The following is a 23,003-nucleotide window of genomic DNA, read 5'->3' on the forward strand; positions in this document are numbered from 1 at the left end:
GACTTACATGAAACTGTTCCCTTATTTATTTCAAAAATACTTGGTGGCTTGACAATTCAGAAAGCCTTTAAAACCTTTATATCCAAAGTGGTATGATCCTTAAGCTTTTAATGACTATCATTATAGGATTCAAAGCCACTTGCTAAAAATTGTATAGCTTTCAAACATAAGGTGCAAAACTTGATTAATAATGAAAATTTGAATTTCATAATCAAAGCCAGACCAAGTGTGGGGGACAATCTTTTAGCTAATCAAGGTAAAAGATCAATAAATACTTTAAGTATCGAGATAACTCAAAATATTAAAAGAGAAGTAAGCAAGATCAGAATCCTTATGGATAAAATATTTACTGCTCTAGTGAAAGTTAATATGATTCGCCTAATACCTGAAAACTTAGAAAATAAAAATTTCACATAAAATCCAAAGAATGATGGTTGGTCATTTGCTTTAAGATTGTGAAACATTTAGATAGGAATTGTAGAAGATGATGGATTTTTTTCTAGTCAAATTTTATGAAAAATATGAAAAAAGTTTAGTGAATGTTGTTACGAGATATTCATCTAAAAGCAGGTCTTACCAAATGAATTTTAAGCCTGTTACCATTTTTTATGAAGAGAAATCGAGTCAAGTGGTTGTTGTAGAGCTTTTGGTATAATTTTGTATAAGCCATGGGGATTGGATCAAATATGGATTTTTCTCAAGTAGTTTGTAGCTCTCGTAAGCTACTAACTAGGCTAGCAAGATGAATCTGAGGTCTTGTAGGAGTTTGAGTATTAGGACTATACATAGCAATTTAGGGTTTGAAAACAGGTCGATATGTTGGTGGATAAGACAGTTATGAGGTAGGTTAATATGAGTAGGGTGAGGTATTATTCACTACAAGATAATATGTGGAGTAAGCTTATGGTGGATAGGGTTGATAACCCTTGAACTATTGTTTGTCAAAGCTCACAACTTGAGCTTTAGTTTATTTTTTCTTTGGTGCCTTTTTAAAAGAGATTTTTCCTCCTTTTAACTTGTCATTCTTAATGGCATTCTCAATGATTTTGCTTGAGATCACTATGTTGATGAAATTTTTTATTACATTCCCTATCATTTTTTCATAATAGGGAGATTTTAAAGTACTGACAAATAATATTATAGTCTCTTTCTCAATTAGAGGAGGCTGCACTTAAATAGTTATATCCTGCCACCTTCAGACATACTTCTTGAATGATTCAATTGTTTTTTTCTTCATATTCTACAAAAAAAATGATCAGGGGCTAGATCTATGATATGTTGATATTGACTGATGATGTCGTGGGCTATATTACTCTAGGACTAAATACAAGTCTTATCTAGTTGGATATACCACCTAACAGTAGAGTCAATAAGGTTATCTTAGAATACATGTATTAATGGCTTTTCATTATTAGCATGGACTGCCATATTTTGACAATACATGGTAATGTGAGTCTTTAGACACTTTTTACCATCATATTTTTTAAACTCTGAAACTTTTAACTTCAAAGGAATAATAACATCTGGGATTAAATAGAGCCCAACAGTATCCACAAAACCATAAAAACAAATTTCATCTACTGGTCCCAACCTTTCCTTAAGCATATGCATATTTCTATCAACTATAAGTCCCCTAATGACTTATCCCCTTTTGATTTTAATTTTTTTTATTTTGGATCATTCAGATCAGGGATTTAGATTGGTTTTACTACTTTTTCAATAAAGACAAGATTATATAGCTCTGACAATGCCCTGGATTTAAAGCTGATAGCATTTTGAGGTATGTATACCTTATAAGGTATGTAAACTGTTATAGTGGTGCATCTTGTATGGACTATGCTTGCTATGGACCAAAACTAGGAGGTCATAGAAGGTCAGCCACCTCTTGTGATGGATGGTCCTATTGGCTAGTATTTTTTTCTATACCATTCTCTTTGTTTAACTTGTTTCAAAGCATCCAGAATCTTACTCAACTCTCTTTCATGCTTCTTTTGAGTATTCTGTATCTATTTTGAGATGATTAAAATTTTTTTATTCCATTTTTCTAGCTCGAGCTTTTGTATTATATTGGTGAGTTGATTATGTGAGGTTCTTTCTTGGTGTAACTATCATTAAACCTTAAGTACCATAATTGCATTATTATTAGAACTGCTATGGTTTATGTTTGCTATGCACGCATGAATGTAATGCGCTAATAATATTTGCCAAATAACTATTATTAATAAAAAAAATCTCAATTTGAAACTTTATTTAATAAAATTTTAAAACCACATCCTAACAAAGCCAAAGCAGTTTTTCAAAGTTTTAAACATTAATTTTTATTCCTAAACAATACTCTAATGTCTCTTTATAAATTTCCTAGCATGCTGGTAATGATCGTGTGCCTCATCTAGGAAGTCAAGCAATCGTTGCCCATGAGCTCCTATTAGTTGTACCACAGCTTTCAAATCTTTCACTTTTTCTTTCATTTCTGATACTTTGTCTGCATCAATGTATAGTTGATTGAACAAGTACTTTAGATGTTTTTGTTTTTTTGTGCGCATACCTTTTCATAGCTCACTCTGTTTAGCATGTTTTTTGCATTCATTAGTCAAGGCTTTTACCTATGTTGTGTGCTAATTCACTATCCCTCGTAGCATTTGGCAATGTCTGTGCGCCCTAGCAGTGGCCTTTTATCCCTCTTCTAACCTTGCTTGTAATAATTTATATTTTTAAGAGTCAGGTAAGTTCGGGCGTAACTGATGAATATGCCTTGTCTAGATCATTGAATAAGGCTTTCCATTGATATTTTTGCTCACTGAGGCTCAAGAATTTCTATTCTTTCAGCTTCAGACTTTCTTTTATTTCTATTTTCAATCATTTATTTTCTTGTTCCAGCTCATCTTTCTTAGTTTAAAGTTTCTTTTTAGCTATTTCCAATTTGAGCAAGGGATCTTAAGGAATCGACTTTAGGGAATAGTCAACTATTCATTCTCAAGGAAGCACAATGTCCTTGCCTTTTCTTATATGCCACATAATATATTCTCGGGTGACATCATAAGCAAGCCCCCTTTGGTTAACCCTAATGATTTGTTTCCATACCTTTTTTATCATTTCAATCATTTCATATGCCCCTTTTTCAGTGAAAGAAAATTTTCACTGGTTAAGTCTATAGGTTTCTGGAATAAATTGCTCACATCCAGATTGTTTTCTTACCAAAGTTGGGGCATAACTAATAGCATCTCATAAGCCCAATAAAAACACCCAAGGTTGATTCCCACAATTATATAACACTATATCATGATGCATCCAATGTGCTCTTTAAATTATCCTTTGGCTATCAAGCGCATGAAAATATAAAACCCATTTTTCTTTCGACTTTGCTTTAGGCCATGTGTTGCAACAAAATTCCTTTATTAGAATACTAAAATGAAGGTATGGTTTACGAAACTTGCTTTTTTCACATTCGATGTGACTTTTTATCCATATATAAAGTAGTTTTAAGCACCCATTAAATCAACCTTTAGCATTTTTATGACAAAAATTTAATGAGCGAATGGTTTCTACTAAAATGGTTGGTATTGCATTAACTTTGTATTATAACTAATCAACAAAGTCTATCACTATGACATCAACATATCCAATGACTTTTGAAAAGATTATCAATCCATATAGAGGTATAGCCATTGTTATTAACCCCTGATCTTTATCCAAATGCCTCTGGATGAAGTCTCACAGAAAACCCCATGGAATAGCCTTACTTTCATCTTTTGGCTTGACATATGCATCAACTTAAGGCAAGCTAAGTCCAAGTATTTACATAAATTTCTTTCGATAACCCATCGAATTTGACCAATAAATCTTGTCTGAGTTTGACAAATCAAAGTGAAGTAGGACCATGTACTTTTCAATTGTTGGCACTATATCTGTTTCATTAAAAATAAAGTACTTATAAGAAAGATCCTAAAATTGAAAGATGGCTCTAATCAAATTACTGTCTACATCCACTTGGTGTAGTGAAGCTGTGTCTTCATATTTATTATCAAACACCTCTTGTTTTGTTTTACTCATGCATCCTCAAATATTACTTAAGTTAGCCAGGTCATTTTGTTAAAGATCGAGATGAACTTTCTTAGGCAATGATGAGATAAAACCCTCAAGCAATCAATTATCCTATTTTCTTTGACCTTCTTCTGGCTTGATTTTCAATTGATGAGCAGATTCATAACAAATTGATGTAGTCTTTGATTGTATTTGGCTTTCTATGGATGTAGGTGTGAGATCCAGTTTATCAATAATTGATATATAGCAAATATTTCCTATATAAGAATGATGCAAATGACAATGTTAAACATGACCATAAAATGATGTATAGAATGATATTGAAATAATACAAATGCACAAAGTCAAACAAAATGGTTAGATCACAAATTGTTTCTTCGTGTGTCCTAATTTTGGGATACATCTATCAATGAGTAAGAATGGCTTTATCTTAAAGCTGATCTCTTAAATGTAGATTATATGTAGGGTTAAGTGATTTTGACCATTAAAGGTTCTCAAATTGTTCCTTACATTCTTGTCCATTATAGACTAGTAAGGCATTTTAATCCTTACCCATCATAGGCTACTAACGGAAATGATTCAATTTGAGTGGGAGTATTTCGCTAGCCATTATGGAGATTATCATGTCACGAGAATGTAGGTATTTTACTCTTTCCTAATAAAGGATAGAGTTCGGGTATAGAGCTCATGTAATGCAAATGCATGTAATAATGTGTGTGAAGGAACATATAGGTTTTAAACCTTAAAAATAAAAGACAAAAAAGACAAAAAAGGTTAGTAAATAGATAACATAAATCAGTACAATCTAAAACCATTAGCTTAAAAAATAGAATAAATTTAAAAGTGAATGACTTGACTCTCTATGACTTGTCTCCAGTGGAGTTGCCAAATTGTCATAATATAAAGATCCATAAATCTATAGCTACACTTAACAAAAAGAGTCACACCAATCTTTTTTCTAGATGTGATTGGCTACCTAATGAATTTATCCTTTTAAGGAACTTCTAAGCTTAACTAAAGGTCCCTAAAAGAATAAGTTCTGATCCACTAATCAGAATAGGGTTTAAGAGTTTGGTTACATATGGAAAAAGGTTATAGTACCCCCACATGCCAATCCAAAGGACAATACCATTTTATTTTAAATTATCCTAAGGTCTTGATTCTAATGGTCTTAAATTTTAATGTTGAATATTGAAAATAACTTTTAAGATACTCTATCAATCTGGTAAAATTCTTAAAAATACTTTCTCACCTTAAGAGTATTCAAGAATCTCATTTATTTTCTTGAAGAGGTTTTATCATCGAAAAAATGTTTAATCATTTTTTTATTGAAAATATATCTAATTACTTCATCATTTGGGCTAAATTAGAATATCTTCTCACTTGAAAATTTTTTAGATAATCATCCATATGCGATTATTAAGAATTTCATCATTGAAATTTATTTTTATTTCTAAATTTTTTACCATTTGGGTCTATTTAAAAATTATTTTTTTTTTTATCTTTGGAAAGAAAATAATATGACAATTTTTTTTTAAGTTTTATTTAAATTCTTCCAGCATTTAGGATAGATTTAAAGAAATTTCTAACCTAGAGATTTCTTAAAAATTTACCATTTGAAATTTTTAAGATTCTCATCATTGGATAATTATCAAATATTTCAACCAATAATTTTTTATTTAAAAAAAGTACAATTACTTTTATTAAAATTTTATCTAAATAATTTCACAATTTGAGACAAATTTAGAGAAATTCTTCACTTAGAGATTTCTTAGGAATTTGTCATTTGAAATTTTTAAGGATCTTATCATTGGGTAAATAGTATTTAAATTTCAAAAATTTTTATTTTTTATGTTTTCTCTTTTTTTATTGAAAAATAAATATTACTTATTATTATTAAAATTTTATCTAAATTATTCTACAATTTGAGACAAATTTAGAAAAAAAAATTTTCCTAGGAATTTTATAAAAATTTACCATTTGAAAATTTTAAAAATTCTATCATCGGATAATTATTATTTATTTTCTAAATTTTATTTTTAGAAAAAAAACTTTCTAATTTTTCTTAAAATTTAATCATGCAAAAATACTTTAAAACCAAATAAAATAACTAAATAAATAAATCAAAAAAATAAAAATAAAAACGGCTTAGCTCGATGGCTAGAACGGCTCAACTTACGGCTCCACTTGACTTGAGCCAAAGATTGAGATGCAAGTTGAAGAAGTGAGTCAGCATTTAGATCGAGTTAGCTTGAATAGAAATACACGAATCTTGAGCTTACTTAAGAGAAAAACGACGTCATTTTGTTAAGGTATAAAAATGTCAAACTTTTTTTTTTCCTTAGATTTTTCCCCTCTCTCTCTCCTCTTTTCTTTTCTCTCTCTCTTTCTCTAAAATCCAAAAATAACCGGATGAATATTCATCGATTTCTAAAATTGGTCGCTAAAAATTGGGTATCTTCAAGGGTGTTTGAATTTTTTGTTGAAACTCAATCAAAAAATTCAATCTTCATCGGAATCTTCAACGAATTCTAAAAAACTCATTAAAAAATTCAAGTTCAACTGAAAAATTTTACCAAAATATGAAAAATTTATATAAAATTAAAAAAAAAAAAACTACAAATCTTTTTTTCAAAACAAAGATTTCTCTAAAATTTTTAGCTGTTTTCATGTATGATTTTTCTCTACCTTTCTAATCTGTGTATTTGAAGCTTGATGAAAATTTATATTTATAAAGTTTAAAATATGAGAACCTTAACTTGAAAAGAAATTTCAATTCCCTTTAAATTTAACTATAAATCTCAAATCCAATTCAAACCTTTTAATCCAAATAAACTCAACCACTATTTTTTTATTTTTTTATTAATAAAAATATAATCAATTAGTAAAACGTCTATATTCATAACATTATTAAAACTTTTTTTATCTATTATTAATAATATTAAGTTTATGGCCATCGTAAAAGTTCTGCTAATAGCAACACTGAAAAACAATTATTGAATGACAAAGACCGAGACCAAGACCAAGACTAATGAAGTCAATACCGTATTTTATTCTTATTTCAATAATATGAGTTCTTCCCACTTTGATTATATATGTGTGTGTCATATCACGTGTTTGACGTCTTGCCTTTTTCCTGTTTGTTTTCCAGCTGTAAAGTCAGAAAAAGACGGGAATATTTATTACTTTCTCTATTTCTTAGAAAGAGCGCGGAAAGAAAGAAGAGAGAATAGAATTAAAGTTTCATAAACTGCACAAATATGAACTGCTTCATGTTACTCACATAATTCATAAACGATTTTTTTTTTTTTTTGTTTTACACCAAGATTTTCGATTTTCATTGAAAAAATGAAAGATGATTAGATGAATCATTTTTGGATTTGTATTTTCACAATTTCCCTTTTATATTTTTTTTACCATATTATGAATAATATTTTTTAATAGTTATATTTTTTTCTTTTTATTTTAAAAATGAAATGCAAACAATAAGTTAATAATTAAATGCTTTTAATAAATTTAAATGATAAATAGCAAAAGTGGTAACTAACCACTGTCTAAATAACCCATTTACTCTAATGGGATTGAATTTTTTTGGTAGATTGAAATTTAATTAAGATAGTAAAATATTTCTAGTTCAATGTGATTGATCTTATCTTATCATTTCTTGGATGCCTAAATTACACAAATGTTATCACAAGAGTTAACTTATAATTATATAAATCTAAAAAAATTTAAATTGATTTTTCAGCATTTTCAAAAAGATTTTAAGTCTCTAATCAAGTACAAACATGTTTTTATTTTTTTTTCTTTTTGATTGATTACGATTTTTTCTTTCATATAATTTTTCTCTTTCAATTCTATTCTAAATCTTTTTTCTTTATTATCATGCAATTTTTTTTTATAAAAAGGTAAAATTAAAACCACTTTATAAAAATAAAAAAGTATCTTAATTTTTAAAATCAAAATTTTAACTTTGTTCTTTTAATGATATAATTTTTTTTCTTGATTTGATGAAAAATATATTATTTTTAAAAATTACTCATAATCTTAAGTAAAATTATTTATTTAATATATTTTTATACATTTGTTTGTTTTAATGAAAAAAAATGAAAAAAATTAAGATAATGTATAAGACTTTCACAATTAAATGTCAAGTTTGTCCAGTGATTGATTAGCTGTAACATTTTGTAACGGTGAGATAAGGACAAAGCTAAAACTTTATTCCCTCTATTTCTGGTGGAGCCGAGCTACAGAAACGTAGAGTGCTTCGTGTCTCATGACAATGGATCTTTAAGCAGCAAAATTCTTACGAAGTTTTTGGAAATTGAAAAATATAATTTGATGAATTATTTGTTAATTAAAGATTTCCTTAATAAATTCTCTATCTCCTCTATAAAGTGGGCAACTTTCCCTTCCATCTTGAATTGCAAATTGAGCGGTGAGAGAAAGAAAGAAAGAAAATGGGGTTTCATCAGTTTTCTCTGGCTTTAGTAGTAATGATAATGACAATACTCCTGAAACCAAATTGTGGTAGAGCTGCTGTCATGGTGAAGAGAGACGACACCACTTATCAGTGCAATGGCCTCCTCTACGGCTGCCGAATCGGCGAATCTTTGGAGTCGGAGCTGGAGTTCTTCTTGCCTTCTATCAGAATCCTCCAGATCCAGGGTGCCAATGCCACACTAGATATTTATAACACGAACAAACCTGGAAAACCAGCTGTAGATCAAAGCAGATGCCCAAAGGATGCATCATATACAGAATGTATGGCAGAAGGAGATAAAAAGAAGGGATGCCCAAACATATATCGTTGCAGAGGGCAACTAGGTAAAAATAATTAATCCCAGAAATTTACGTCGTCAATTTCAACCCAATATCCAACCTTGTTGCCACTTTTGTGTACTCGTCAGTGTGTTATTTTGCCTTTAATTTGTATCTTTTTTTATATATGATTTCCCTGTATCCTTGTGCTTGTTCTAAATATCTTATTGACCCGGTCACTACATCTAAATATTCTCAACTCCATTTATCTTGCCATTTATTGCAATAGAATTGTGGAGAGGACGACCAAATTGCATCGGAAACTACCTTGGCTAGTACTTTTAAAATTGAACCAAATTGTATAAACAGTGGACAGATTGTATCAAAAGATAAAAGTAAGTTGAGATAAAATGAGAGGTTGCAAATGTTAATGTTGAGATTTAAATCTTATGCCTACAAGATATTATCTTTTACATAGTTTTTGATATCTTTTATAAGAGTATCATCATAATATAATCATCGAGATAATTATATTATTAAAATAATTTTATCACTCGTTATTTGAAATTATTTTATTTTATTAAGTGAATTTTAAAATTTATTATCAAATTGGAAAAATTAAATTATTAAAAATTTTCATTTTTAATATTGCGTTGAAAAGTTTAAATGCGTTATCAAGGCCCAAATAAACCTGGATATAAAAAAAACCAAAATTTTCAACTGATCACCAGTTGAATAATAAAGATATAGTATAATGTTAAAAAAAAAAAAGACCAGAAAAAAATCTATTATTAGAAACTCAAATTTATAAGTTGCTACACGTCCATTGAGTATATTTGTTAATTTATTAATTTATTATCCTATCGATAAATGGCAAATTGAGTGTAAATAAATGTGTTGAGAATCGAAGAAACTTTATTACTTTTCACAATAGGTAAAAGTTGAAAAATTGAAGACTTTACGACTGTTTGGCCAAGTGAATCTTTAATAACAAGTAATGTTGAAATAGAGATGTTTTAAAAGTATTGTGAAGAGAAATTAAAATAATGTTTTATAAAGTTAATACAATAATAATATTGTAGAAGGTTAAAAAAAATTATTTAGTGGTATTTTATAAAACAAAATTATTAATTACGTAATATTAAGAATTGAGCTTGGAATTAAAAATTTTTGTCCAAAATTTGACTCGAGCCGAGACAAGACTATAGTGGATCTACCTAATATTATTTAATCATTTTTATTTCTAATTTTGATATTTTAATTACATATATCTAAATCAATACTGGGAAAACAGAAAATTGAGAATTCGAGATTTTTTATGAAGCCAATAAAATTTTATAATCGAATTCTAAAATAAAAGCTTAAAGAGACGGCATAGCTTTGGATAATGTTTTCTTTTGAGAGATTCCTTACTGATAAGATTAACAAGCAGACAAGCAGGTCTAAGTCTAAAAGTGGGAAAGAAGAGAAGATGTCTTCCACTAAACACTTTCAGATCAATTGGTCCACAAATGACTCAAGCATTAATTACTTGAATTTAGTTGATTGACCTTATAGTCAATTTTACTTGAATTAATTAACATTGATTTCAGACCAACGATTAAATTATTCACGTTTTGGCAGATATTTAAGATGTTGTAGGCACTCATTTTATCTGAAATTTGTTAAAAAAGTTTTCGAGATGATTTGAATTAATTCTATTTCAAATGTTAATTCAATTATTTTGTTTGGTTTTGGATTCTTGCAAATTCAAATTTATACTAAATTCATCTTTTGGAATTGTTAAGCCATTTTTTACTTTCATTTTGAATGGCAAAAATATTTTTAAAAAATTGAACTATTTTACTTTTGTAAAATAAATCATTATATTTTTATTGTATTAAAATAAAATTTTTTTTATTTGTATTCAAAAAAGTTTTTATTTTAATTAAAAAGTTTATTTATGTTAAGAATTTATTTAAGTACAAATTAAAAATTAAAAGATTTTTTTGAATACAAATTAAAATTTAAGTGATTATTTAAGTGCAAATTAAGTGTTAAGAACTTATTTGAATACAATACAAATATAAAATTTATCTACATAAAGTATTAAAGTTCATAAATTTTTTTTATTATTTTAGCTTTTTGAAATTCACCGATTTTATTTTGTTTGCCCCTTTGAGCCTTTAAATTCTATTGGTTGACTCTCAGGATTGGTTAATTGAAGATCAAATTTATTTTTGCACTCTTAAATAGCTTTTGATTATGAAGATAATAATGAAAAATGGTATAAAAGTATAATAAGTTTCAATTGAGGATAAATTTAACTCATTTTTTTTATATCACTATCTTATGATTGCCACATGAAAGTATTTGATATTAGATGCCCAGTTGATTGGTATTATCCAAGTGGAAAATTATTAGTGTATGCCCTAAAACTAATTAGATTGGTTATAAGATATATGTCATATTAAACATGAATATTATTAACCAAAGCATTTTTTATCTATAGATTTGTATTTAAATATTTGTATACAAGGGAATTACAATGCAATTATAATTATGAGATTATCATTGCATCAAACTATTATTCTTAAATTGTATCTAGTCAATGCTTTGTCAAGATAGGGCATTGATAAAGTTGTTGAGATAGATACATAATTAATGCTATTGCTTATGAAGCAAGCAATTGCATTTCACATGTTGAAGTTTAAATAAATTTGAGCTAACATGTAGATACTTGTTACAAAAATAAGTTCATTAAACATGATCCAATATGATAATGTTAGTAAAATCACGTGTCTATAACAATGTTTTCATGTCATGGTTGTATAAGTAATCCTTTAACTTAAAATTACTAATGATCTTATGTGATAAATTTATACATTGATTTTAGCTTACTAATGGTCATAATCATTGATGCTCTAGTCGGGCATTTTTGAATATAACATGAGGAATGCGAAGATGCAGGAGTAGTAAATATAGGATTAATCACTTTGTATGATCAAGAAAATATCTCAATTTTTCTTGAATGAATCAACTCAAGAATCTTTGACCAAAGTGGAATATAGTTTTAGAATAGTTGTAAAGCTTATTTGAGAAAATGTCAAAACCTAAACTTAATATGATTAAATAGAATTAAATTGACATTAAGCCATGTTCAATATTAAACGGAGATATTAAGTGATGAAAAGATATTAATTATACCCTAAAACTAAGTATGAATAGGTATGTCATCCACATTGACTTTTCTTGACAATTGGGGGCCATGGCTTCATTACTAGATGATGATTGTGATTTATAAATATAAGATTGATTGATTTAAAAATTAATAATAAATTCAAAAAGTTTGATTTATCTAATCCAAATTTAATTAAAGATTACAATATTTATATTTATTACCAACATTTTAAAAAATCTAATGGATCATACACAATAAAATATGTGAAAGATTAAAATTTGATTACATTAATTTGGACTTAATTTATTATGTCAAATTATTTGAAAGTTCAAAATAAAAGAAAAGAGTAGAACTTGGTTAAAAGAGTTCTATTGAGAATACAACTTCAAGATACTCCAATTGGAAATAGAAATTAGCAAGAACTCTATTTAAAGATGCTTAGTTGCCTTTTCTATGTGCAATTCAAACAATAGAATAAAATTACTTCTATCTCATTAGAAAACAAAAAAAGAGCAAGTGATATTCTACTAGCATAGAATGTAGTTAGGCTTCTTGTCATTCCTTGGAAAGGCTATTATCATCTTGTTTGTGTGAATTATTATTAGAGATTAAATATTTGGATAATTATTGGTTTGTTACTGTCAACATGGTTTTGGAGTCGTCTGACAAATTTGAAAACAAAAAGGTGTTGTCATCAATTTTTTTTAGTTAGGTGCGATTAACCACTTATTAAAACTTACATTTTTAATAAAATCTTAAAATTAATTAAAATTTATTAAAAAGATAATTTTAAAGTTTGCGAAATAGATTGTGTTTGAGAGTTGGTTATGTGTAAGGAAAGATTAACACTCCTACAATACCCGGTTAAAATGGTACCAATTAATTATATATTATCCTTACTCTGACAAAAATGGTTTTAGATTTGGTATTTATTAATAATGTTCTTGATTTATTTTATTCATCACAAATTTGACTCTTTTTTATTATTTATTTGAAAAAAATAAACTAAAACCTTGCAATTATAAAGTTTCAAAAAAATTCTAATACGTTAGTAATATTTGAAGAAAAATTTTCATCTAAGGATTTTTTAAAACTCATTATTCGGACATTTTAAAAATTCCATCCTCAGAGGCTCATGTTTATTTTTCAAAATAATATACATGCAATGCAAATGACAGAATATTGATGCACATGTTTTTTTTTTTCCTCAAAAAATTTAATTGGTTTTTTTTATTTTTACACATTTATAGAAAAAATGAAAAATCTTTATCATATTGAAAACTTTTTATAAATACTCTAATACGCTGGTAGTATTTTAAAAAAATCTTCTCACCTAGAGATTTCTTAAGCCTCACTATTCGGATAATTTTATAATCTCATCATCGAATACAATTTCCTTTCTCTCATTTTTTATTATTTTTATTTATTTTTACTTTCAATTATTTAAATAAAAACGGTGAAATTTAAGATTATCAATTTTTTTTTTAAAAAAAGCAATACACATTTATTTTTAAAAAATTTAAAATTTTAAACATGCATAAATAAATTAATTAATTAATAAAAAAATTAGAAAACACAAATAAAAATGAAAACATACTTGAATTGGCCGATTTGGGAGTGGTTTGATTGGGTTTGGTCCAGTTCTAGCCTCAAAGTAGAAGGAAAACTGATGGTTTGGAAAGTGGTTCAAACCGATTCAAAAGAGATTTGATTGGATCGATAAATATAGCTTGAAGGAAGGAGAATCGAGTCAGGTTGAGGGTTTATGGGTTGGTTCATTGGTTCAAGTTTGATCCGATTTTTAATTATAAATTTTAATTTTTTTTTCAAATTCATTTCAACCTTTTATAAAATAAATGCAAACTTTCTCTCAACTCTTAAAAATCATTGTCAGTTTCCAATCACCTACCTGTCACGTCGGTTGCTGCAACGGTGACAGATTTACACCAAAATATCTCAAAATGTTCTTCCTCGCCCTCTCATCATTGTTCCAACATTAGCTTTCCTTAAATCACCCTTTAATTGCTTAGATCCACATTGAAAACCATGGCACAAAACATCCCAAAATGTTGGCCTTCGTTGCTCTGATGACCTCAACTCTTACTATGTTGTTCCCCTCCTCAATGCCTTCTTACTTTCCAAAGATTAAGACCTAAAACATCCTAAATCACCCAAACAAAAAATTTTTCCTTTTTTTTTTATACTTTTTTATGGTTTTTTTTTTTTGCTTTTTAAAGCTATAGTTCCCCTTTTCAGAGGATGTGTGATGATATTTTTTGGGTTTTATCTTTTTAGCTTTTGGTGGCTATTACTCTCGAGTAGTTCAGGTGTCTTTTTTTTTTTTTTTAGGATTCTATGGCTATGGGATGGAGTTTGGTGGCAAGATGATTGAAAGACTGCATGGTAGGGATTATGATGATTTACAAGAGTGAAGTAGTGGTTTCTTATTTTTGTAGAATGTTTGCTAGGATTTTTTTATTGTGTTTAGTGTAAAAAAATCGCCTTTGCTATGTTAAAAAATTTTTGGTCTTAAAGAGGCTTTTGGGAATGTAAGAAAAACTGACGAAACACATCAAAGATTTGTGGGTAAGATAGAGCTTTGTTGATAGCTGAAATTCAGTTGTAAATGGTGGTGCTAGGGTGGCTCAGCAAGGCTAGAAGAGGTTGGCAACCGATGGAGGCTCGTGGGTGCCAAAATAGCTAATGCCATGCACGGCACCATGCTTCAAATTCTGTCTTTTCTTCTTTTTTAAATTTTTTTAAATTTTTAAATTTTTATTTTTTTAAGATAATTAAAACTTAACGAAATTAGGTTTGAAACTTTGGGCTTCACAAATGGGTTTTGGGCCATCGAGCTTAGATCAACTTTAGGTTCTGGGCCTTTAAACAATTGTGTTCAATCAAGATTTCAAAGTCCAATTAAGAAAATCGAACCTAATTGAAATAAATCACGAAAATTGCTCAACAAGCAAATGACCCAAATTTAAGACACATTCAATAACTCAAACAAAATTAGGTGTACATAGTTGTTCCTCTTTACCTGTTGTTGAGAATCAAGAATAGGGTAAAGATATAAACAATAATTTTGTTTGGGCCAACTAACCTCAAATATTTTTTTTTTAATTTTGATTTTTTTGGGATTTTCTTATTTTTTGGGAATTTTGGATTATTTTTATTTTTATTTTTCTTGAAAAACTCCTATTATTAGAAGCTTTACAACTTTTAAAAATAAATTAAAATAAAAACTCATCTCACTAGAAGCTCCATAACTCTAGAATTTTAAAATATTTTGCTTAGAGGACTTATGTATCGTTCTCATCATTACCCAGATGTCTTGAGGATTATGCTCAGAGGTATTACAAATCAATTTTGAAAATTTGCTTGTAAAAAAGGAAACAATCAATTTTTAAGATTTCTTGAGTTTCGGATATCACCACCAAAGGAAACTTGGATATCGTCACCAAAAGGAACTAAGATATCACCACTAAGAAAATGTAAATGAATTCAAATGTAACTACTGAAAAGAACTCGGGTATCACCACTGAGAAAACATAGATTCAGATATCACCATCAAAGAAAACTCAGAAAAATTCAGATATTGCCACTAAAAATTCAAAAGGAAACTTGAATATCACCATCAAAACATTTGAAAATAATTTATCACAATTTTTTCTTGACTGATGTCGATTTCATTGGGCTCACAACTTTTATGGCTTAAAATCTCATTGAATTGATCTTTTTTCTTTTTTTCTCTTTAATGTTTCCAAAATTGATGAATGCCACTAGGATGCAAATGTCTACTCTTAAAATTGATGGTGTAAATGCATATGTTTATATACAAATGCAATTCATACTTACAAATAATACAAAAAACAAATGCAAATGCAAATGCATACATCTTTACCAATGATGAATATGCTAATGATGCAAAAGCAAAGTCAAAGATGCAAATGCTTAAAATCTTTTTTCTTAAATTTTCCAAAAGCCAAGTCAAAATATACAAATGTTTAAAATCTTCTTTTCTTAAATTTTTCAAGAAAATAAATTAAAAGTTGTGAATGCTCAAAATCTTCTTTTCTTGAATTTTTCAAAATTCTTTTTCTTCTAATCCTGAATCTTTTGCTAAATCATTTCATTTCAATTGCAAATCCCTTCTTTGTTGCTCATTTTCATCAAATTTTGCTTTCTTTTTTTCACAACTTAGATTTCTTGACTCTTATTTCCATTTTTAGATCAAACATGCATATGATCAACTTGAACTTGATGTGTGCATGAAAAGGAATCCAATGGATCTTGGTGAAACTTAACTAATTAAACACACTTTCATATAAGAAAGAAATGTGTTTCCAATGGTGCCACTTATTTTCCTCAATTATTTTTTTCAATTAAAATTTTATTTTCCTTTCACAAATCAAATTTTCTTTTAATGAAAAATATTTTACTCCATGAATTGAAACTTGTATCCTAAAGACAAAATTCTCAAAAAAAGAAAAGAAAAAAAATCCTTAGTTAACCTTTACAAAAATGTGACTTTTGAGTCTATTGAAAAATTGTGATCATTATTATCAACATCTTTGGATGAAATGGCAACTTAATTTTTTCAAATGGGTTGGATTATCAAATCAAGGTCTTGGTTATTAAAGAGGCTCTACCACTCGATGGAGAGAAATGAGTTTCGTTTATCTATGCTCAACAATAAGTTCCTATAAAAGGTTATTTTAAGGTACAATCAAGTTTGACACCTTTTTTAGTATCAAGATGTTGCATTTTAATAAATGTCAAGACCAGCTATGGTAGGTTTAAAATCTTGGAAGATCACTTTAGAAAAGGCTAGAATTTTCTTTGGTAGCCCTTGCATAAATCTCTACCATTGGCTGCAATAAGTTTCCATGTTGCAATCTCATTTTTGTTCTAGACTGCTCATTTTTAGGTTTTCACTCTAGAACTTCATTCTTTTATTTATTTTTTTTTTTTGGATAATTTCATCATGTGTGTATCCTATAGAATTACTGCTGGATATGTATTTTTTTTTGTCTTCATTTAATTAGAATTTATAAATAATTTTATAAAATATTATTATATTCATTTATAAATGAAAAGAGTGTTGTATTTATTTCTTTTTTATTTATATGTATTTTAATGTTCATGTAATTACTTTAAAAAAAATTTTAAAAATAGAATAAAAGGATAAAAATTATAAAAAAAAAGATAATTGATTATGATTAAAAAATAAGTATTACCGTCGTAATTATTAACTATTATTGATAGTTTTTTTTTTAATTTCCAATTGATTTTTAAAAAAAATTTATAAAAACGATATATTGTTTGAAAAAAATATTTTTACTAATGAAATTTTTTTGTTGATAATTTTCAACAAAATTATATTACTAATGACACTTATACCGACAAAATTTTTTCATAGGTAAATCCATCGATAATATTATTAACGATGGAAAATGAAATATTACTGACAAAAATACTTCATTTCTTGATTGTGTTTTCAATATATTCAATGATTTGAAAAAAAAAATTCATTATTAAATCAATTAAAATTTTTAATGATATGTTTTACTAAAATATTGAATAAACGTTTTTAGATAATTTTACTACCAAAAATCCTTGAATAAAATTTGAAATAATGAAACATAGGTAAAACATAGTTATTTCACTTATTGCTTAATACATAAAATAATTATTTTACTAAGTAATACGTAAATTATAATTAAATCATAAATAAAATTTAAAAATAAATAAAATTAATTCACATATAATATGAATTTCAAGTCAGTAAATCAATAAATAAATAAATAATTTTAAAAAATATTTTTAATGAATAATGTTATTTATCCACATTTTAATTGTCTAACAACTCACAAAAATAATAGCATGAAGATGATAAATAATTACTATATGAATATTTTTTTATACTTCAACTAGTATTTCTCTTTATTGATGATCTTATATTTTAACGAAGCTTAAGGGAGAAGGCGTAGGGGACCAAAACGCGTTGAGGATCGAAACTTAATTTAACAAGAAAGAAATATGAATGAGTCATTTGAGTTCCATAAGTTATTATTTTATATGTAAGATTACTGAGGGAGATTGTTCCACATCAACTGTTTTATAACAACTCTAGAAATTTTGTGTAAAAACGTTTCTTATTGAAAGCACAAACAACTTTCCTTTCTCTAAAAACAAATTGTTTTTTATTTTAATTTTAATTTTTTATAAAAAGTCAAACACCGAAATTTATGAATAAAAGGAAATTAAGAAGAATTTAAAAGTTCATTCATAATCAAACTATAAAATTCATTGAACTGTGCTTTAGTTGCACTAAAGTTGCAAATATTTAAAGTACTTTTTTATGCTTAAGTTTGATATGAGAAAGAAATTAAAATTAATCATTAGAATTAAAAATTTAGCATTTTATCGATAGACTTTGCGAATGTGGGCTTAATCTCATTTTTAAGTGAAACCCTTTCTTCAAATATTAATAAATATTAATAGACTAATAAATAAATCCTTTCTTTAGATATTACTATATATCTAAATCAAGGTGCTTATAATAATATATATTCATATTGATATTATTAACATTTTTTTTTTGTATAAAGGAGATTATAGTTCAAAATTAACGAAAGAGGCTATAGATTTGAATCATGAACTTATACTACATGTTATATTTTAAAGATAATTATATAAATTAACTAAATTAATTTCTTGATTTTAACATTAACATATTTTTAAGTAGTGTTACCTTTTAGTATTTCAATCATATGATTACTTGCAAATAATAATAATAATAATAATAATAATAATAATAATAATTTAATGAGCATTTATTTCTTATGTATAATTAAATAATTCAATTATCATGCATTTAGTTATTTCATGTGCCCTAAAATATTTGAGTGCCGTCATTTCTTTTTACGCATATTTGATTAATGTACAAAAACCTTATATGAAAATCTATATAATAAATTAAAGTTATTTTTAAGTCAATACAACTTTAGAGTGATAAAATTACATAAAAAAGTAAAGTAATAAATGTGAAACCCTAATCTAAAATAACGGTAAATTTAACCATTTTTCTAAAACATTAAAATGCACTTATTCTTCTTGTGCCCCAGTCAATCTAAGCATATATACATAGCTAGATTTTGTAAATTAAAATTTCAATGATGCAAAATTATATATAGAAGAGAAAGATATAGTGAAGATACGAAATAAATAAAATAACAAGCTAAAAATTAAACTATATCATGTGTGCAGGTGTTTAGCATGTCAAATTCATTTTTCAAATGTATCAACATCTTGCAAAACACGCTAAACGTAAAGAAATGATAATATCCACTTGTGTTTCTATCTTACTTTGTTAAAGCTAATTAAAGTCAAACCAAAGAAAAAAATTGTCTAAAAATTAAGAATATTATAATATAGAGGTGCATGGTATGATTTTAAAATCTAATTTAACATATTTTGGTCATTAGAAAAAATGAATTTTATGGGACAAAAAAAATCATATTTCTTAACGAACTCATTTGTAACACATTTTATAGCATCATATTATTAACTTTCAATTATGGTAGCAAAGTTTGTTTTTTCCTCTCACTTTTTTAATTTATGAAATAAAATAGAGTACGGCTCAGTGTTAATGCTGTAACCCAAGATTATACATATAAAAATATAAATAATTTCATTGTGAAATTGAGAAATATTGATCAAATTATGCTAAAAGTCCCTATAGTTTATGAAAATTTAGAATTTAATCTCTATATTACAATTCATACAAATTTAGTTTTTATACTATTTTAATTTAATAATTTTAATACAATCACTAACGCTTTTAATTTTTTGTTGTTAAAAATGCTAATGTTGCTTTTGACTTAATCACGTGGGCATTGATATTATTGACGTAGTGTTGACTTGTTGATATAATTAGATGAATAAAATTAGTTATTACATTATGTAAATGGTCCATATACTCCACCGAAATTTAAAATTTAGTTCTTATATGAAATTTAAAATTTAGTTCTTGTACTCGTACGAAACTTGAAATTTGGTCTCTTTAATATAAAAATATTTTAAATATTTTAGAACCTTTTAGTTTTTTAAATATATTATGTTGCAACAATTTTTCATCTAGAGACTCGAACGTGAGACTTAAAAAATTTACGGAGTCCCTACCAATCTTGTTTTAATTAGGTGCTATTGATTACTTAAAATATTATCTTTTAATAAAAACCTTAAAATTAATTAAGATTTACTAAAAAATATTTTAGTCTGTAAAATCAAGATTAGGTCTGGGAGTATGGTTATGAGTGAGAAATATATTAGTATCTTTATATTGTTCGTTCAAAAAACAATATCAATTAAAACTATATTATCTTTTCATTTTTGATAATATGATCTTTTCGATATTTAAAATTAATTCCTTAAAATTTATTCATGAAAAATTTTTATTATTTTATAACAAAATGTTATTTTCTCATTCTATTATTTCTCCAACACTTTGGCAAAATCTATAAAAGTACCTTCATTTAAAATTTTTTAGAAAAGATTGACCACTCGCAAAATTTTCAAAATTCATCATGAGATAATTATGTTTTTATTTTCTAATAAAATAATTTTAGGAGTATATCAACCTTTTGATGAAATCCCAAAATATTTCTCTTGGTAATAATTAAGAAAAAAAACTCTTTCAATTTCTTTTAAATTTCCATTTAAAAGATTTATTCAAATAAATATTTTATTTGTCATTTTTATTATTTATGGTTTTTTATTATTTAATTATTTATTTTGGGTTATTTAAATAAATCTTTATGTGGTAAAAGTAATTTTTTAGATTATCCTAACTTATTGGCAAAATCCAAAAATATTTTTACTTGCACTAATTAAAGAAAATTAAACTCTTTTAATTTTCTTTAGAAAATTACATTTCAAAAAATTTATTTAGATAGCCCATTATTTTATTTTATTTATTATTTGTAAAATTTTTTTAGCAAAAATAATTTTTTGTGTTATCCCAATACTTTGGTGAAATTTAATAAATATTTTACTTGTAGTAATTTTCTTTAAAAAAAATTTTCAATCTTCTTTAATAATTATATTTCAAAAAGTTATTCATTTTTTTACTATATTTCATTGAATATACTATTTATTTAATTTTATATTATTATTTATAATAATAATAATAATAATAATATCATAAAATAAAATAAAAATAAGTAAATTAAAAGAATAAAAACAAAATAACAAATAACAAAAAAAAAAAAACTTACCAAAAGGGTCAGGTTGACATTCAAGTTGACGCATGGGTCTTGGTAGGTAAGCTTGAATCTTGATTTCCAAAATGATGCCATTTTGCTTAGCCTATAAAAGGCCTAAATCTAGTTTTTTTTTTCTTCTCTCTCTCTCTCTCTCTCCTTCCTTAGACTCTCTTTCTAAAATCAAAACTCCTTATCAAAAACCATGCAATCCTAGTTTTCGGTCGACCATCATAAAGTCACTACCATGTCATTGCCAGAAACTTTAATCAACGTTGAAAAACTCAAAAGTTTCCCAATTTCTAGCTGGTTTACCAAATTTTGATGGCCAAAAAATTTTATCGGTCATTGAAAAATTCAATTTTTTTAGATTTTAAAGACCAAAGAAATTCTAAAAATAAAAAAAAAAATCCCAAAACACTTTTTCAATCCCCTAAACATGATTCTTCCAAAAAAAATCCCAAACCTACTAGATTAAGATTTTCATTTTAAGCTTTTTTGTTTTTCTTTTGTGACTACTAGTTCTTTGTAAGAGGATGTGGATACTGAATTTTTTTTATGTGTGTTTGTTATGTTTTTGGTAGAATGATAGTAGCGTAGGTCAATTTTTTTATCAAAATCCTCTGTCAAAATTTTTGCTTTATTTAAAGAGCTAATTTAGGATAAGATCCAAATCTTTAGGGATTCAATCCTATGTTTTAAGGGATTCTAAGAGATTTTTAGGCTACCTAAAATCTTGTTGCAAAGTTAGGCAGAATAGGTGGGAGGTTTTGGGTGTATTGAATGCACATAGACTTTGGGGTAAAAAGGGAAGAAATAAAGAAAGAAGATAAAAGAAACATAGAAAAAAAAAGATAAAAACAATAATAATAATAATAATAATTTAAAATGACCCAATACAAAAATAATCGGATAAATCCAATTAAAGAATTCGATTGGACTCGAATGGGATCGAAAATTAGTTTGGATTTACTTTGACACAACACCTGATTTTTTAAACAAAATAATTGTTATAATTGCATTTCTTTGTACATTGCTAAGAATTAGGAATAAGGTAAATACCCAACGACAACAATTTTGTTTGGATGGACACATACTAAACATGAATTCTTTTTTATAAAAAATTCCTCTAACAAAAGGCTCCATGACTTTAAAATTGAACAAACTCTTTTTACCAAAGGCTTTACCACTTTGAATTTAGAACTGTAAAGGTTTTATAGATTATGCTCCAAAAGTTTTATAAATCAAGCGTGATCTTGAAAAACTCCTCTAACCAAAGGTAATAAGACTTTAAAAACTCTTCTAACCATAGGTTATGATACTTAAAAGTACTCCTCTAACAAGAGGCTATGCGACTTTAAAAAAACTCCTTAACAAGAGTTAATGAAACTTAGAAGCCTCCTTTAACCAAAGATAACGAGATTTGAATGATTCTTCTAACCAGAGGCAATGGGATTTGAAAGATTATGACACATGAATGATTCTTCTAAATAGAGGTAATGATATTTGAAGGATTCTTCTACCTTTGAAAATAGACTTGAATAGAAACTCGAATATTGCCACCAAGGAACATGCAAAATGACTTCGAATATTACCATAGAAGAGTTTCTGGATATCACCATCGAGAATAACACAAAATGATTTTAGATATCATCACTGAAAGGTTCTTGGATCTCATCATCGAGAAAAATGCAAAATATCTTTGGATATCACCATTAAAAGGTTCCTAGATCCACCATTAAGAAAATACAATTGTCTTTGGATATCACCATTGA

This window comes from Durio zibethinus, chromosome 18 (genome assembly GCF_047325235.1).
Source record: "Durio zibethinus cultivar Kanyao isolate XHJ-2024 chromosome 18, ASM4732523v1, whole genome shotgun sequence".
Taxonomy (NCBI): domain Eukaryota; kingdom Viridiplantae; phylum Streptophyta; class Magnoliopsida; order Malvales; family Malvaceae; genus Durio; species Durio zibethinus.